The following is a 2,672-nucleotide window of genomic DNA, read 5'->3' on the forward strand; positions in this document are numbered from 1 at the left end:
ATGCACCCTGCCCAAGTGGGGTTGATTGAAAAAGACTTGTTCGGGGGACAAATTGAAGAAGATGCTCATGCTCATCTAAGAAAGTTCAAGAGAAAAGTCGCTATGATGAAAAAGAACGGGGTATCCGAAGACACACTAAGAATGATATTGTTCCCATTCTCCTTAACGGGTAAGGCAGACCGTTGGTTGAATATTCACCCTCTGGACACGTTCACAACATGGGACGCCTTAGCCAAGGCGTTCACGGCCAAGTACTATCCATCATCCAAGATCGCCATGCTTCGAAATGAAATCCACACTTTCCAACAAGAGGATAGAGAATCCTTCGGTGAAGCATGGGATAGATATTAAGACCTTCTTGCTAGTTGTCCTCACCACGGGATTCCGGAATGGTATATCACTCAAACCTTGTTGCCTAGAACTAAAGAAATGGTGAACGCCTCCGCGGGAGGGGGATTTGACCATTTGGGCGATGAGGAAGGGACGGTACTAATTAAGAAGATGGTGGACTTGGAGGCCAACTACGGATCAAGAGGAAATTTGCTTAGGAGGAACGGCCGATATCCTAAGGATAACTCTTCTAGTTCAAATGCCGAGACAAATGCCAAGCTTGACCTTCTCACCAAGCAACTCGAGAAATTGCAAAGTAATCAAGTTAATCAAGCTACCACTTCTCATGGTCTACTCATGGAGGTGGTAGTTCAAGATTTATCTTGTGATTTATGTGGGGGTAATGGTCACACTTTCGACTTGTGTGCCAATAACTATTGTGTGGGGTATGAGGAGAATGTCCAAGATTTAATGCCTTCCAAAGCTATAACAACAATAAAAGACCACCACGACCACCCTACAACAATCCCAATGTCTATAACCCAAACACGAACTACTATCATCCGGGTTTGAAGAACCACCCCAACTTTAGCTATAAGAGTACCATGTTCAAAACCCACAACATCTTCAACCACAAGCCCTAAATACCAATCCGCCCGGGTTCTCTCAACCTAGGGGTGGATAGCTATACCCTAATCAAAGGAACACCGGAAACACCAACCAAAAATTTAGGAACCAACCTCAAGGGTACCAAGATTTTGGAGGCAATCAAAACACCCAAGGGTTCTATCAAGGGAACCAAATGAACCAAGCTAATCAAAGATTTGGGCAAGGGTATGCTCAAGGGTTTCAAGATCAAGGTCAAGGACCAAACTTCAACAACAATGGCCCTAGAGGGAATTATCAAGGGGGACAAGGTCCCAACACTCGGAATGACTATGAGTTCCCTTTACCCATAGCTAACCAACCTTATCAAGAACCCCAAGGTGACCCCTCCCAAAATGAACTTATGAGGGTGGTGAAGAACATACAAATGTAACATAGCCAAGACATGGCTAATTTCATAAAGGCTACTCAACAAGAAAATGCTAATCAACGACTTGCCCATCAAAAGGAAATGAGAGAATTGGAGGCCCGATTGGCTTCTCATGCTCTTGCTAACCCTCATAGGCCACCCAATAGCTTGTTAGCTCAAGGGAAAATCTCCAAGGATGCCTCAACTAGCCACCAAGCACATGCGGTAGTCTTGAGAAGTGGGATAGAGCTTGAAAACCTATACAAGCATCTTGAGATAGAAGTTGATGCGGATCCAAAGAGAAAGAGGATGAAAATGAATGGTGGAAGGGAAAGCCCACCGATGACACCATCGGCTCGGATGAGTGAAGCTAAGAAAGGGAAGAAAACATGTGAAGAACCTTCAAGTGGGAAAATACAAGTGGAAAGGGAAGTTGACGGTTTGGTTGAGGATTTACCTTATGAAGAAGAAAGAGGTGAACATGCTACCGAAGAGGTGCTCCTACAACCCACCACTAAGGTAACAAAGAATGCAAATCCCCCAAAGGTACTTTCCGATTTTGGACTTGTTTCTCATATTCCTTACCCCTCAAGAGCCATAAAGAGTAGGGAAAACTTCAAGTATGGCAAGTTTTTTTACATGCTTGAGAAACTTGAAGTAACCTTACCCTTTACAGAAGTGATCTTGAACATGCCAACTTACTCAAAATTTCTAAAAGATATCTTGACTAAGAAAAGGGTCTTGGGTGACCAAGAAATAGTGGCAATGGAAGAGGCATGTAGTGCTCATATCCTTAATAAGACGCCCACTAAACTTGGTGACCCGGGAAGCTTTTCAATTCCTTGTATAGTTGGTGGTGTTCCTATATCAAGAACTCTTTGTGACTTGGGAGCAAGTGTGAGTGTCATTCCTTTAAAAGTTGCAAAGAAAATTGGTATTCATAGTCTTGCTCCTACTACCATGACCCTCCAATTGGCAGATAGGTCCGTCAAGCGCCCTTTGGGGGTGCTTGAAGACATACCCGTCAAAGTAGGGAAGTATTTAATCCCGGCCGACTTTGTTGTCCTTGACATCCCGGAGGATAGCCACATCCCTATTATCCTAGGTAGGCCATTCTTGGCTACTGAAGGAGTGCTTATTGATGTGAGAAATGGGCGGCTAACCTTCCGGATTGAGGGTGACAATGTCGAGTTTAATCTTCCAAATTTGATGAAAGGACCCAAGGTTGAAAGAGTAAGTACTATAGAAGTAATTGATGAGGTAGTTCATGCGGTGGCTCGAGAAGAGGCAGAGATGGAAGAGGTCTTCCAAATCTCCCTTCATGATG

The 2,672-nt window shown here is 44.0% G+C and overlaps 1 non-coding gene across 1 annotated transcript; it reads right to left on the reverse strand.

The window, feature by feature from the left end:
* Positions 1–276: 276 nt before the first annotated feature.
* Positions 277–383, reverse strand: LOC141639877 (small nucleolar RNA R71). Its single transcript, XR_012542738.1, has one exon. It is a non-coding gene; the product is annotated as a small nucleolar RNA R71 (small nucleolar RNA).
* Positions 384–2,672: the final 2,289 nt, after the last annotated feature.

The sequence above is a fragment of the Silene latifolia genome, unplaced genomic scaffold, assembly GCF_048544455.1.
Source record: "Silene latifolia isolate original U9 population unplaced genomic scaffold, ASM4854445v1 scaffold_57, whole genome shotgun sequence".
Taxonomy (NCBI): Eukaryota; Viridiplantae; Streptophyta; class Magnoliopsida; order Caryophyllales; family Caryophyllaceae; genus Silene; species Silene latifolia.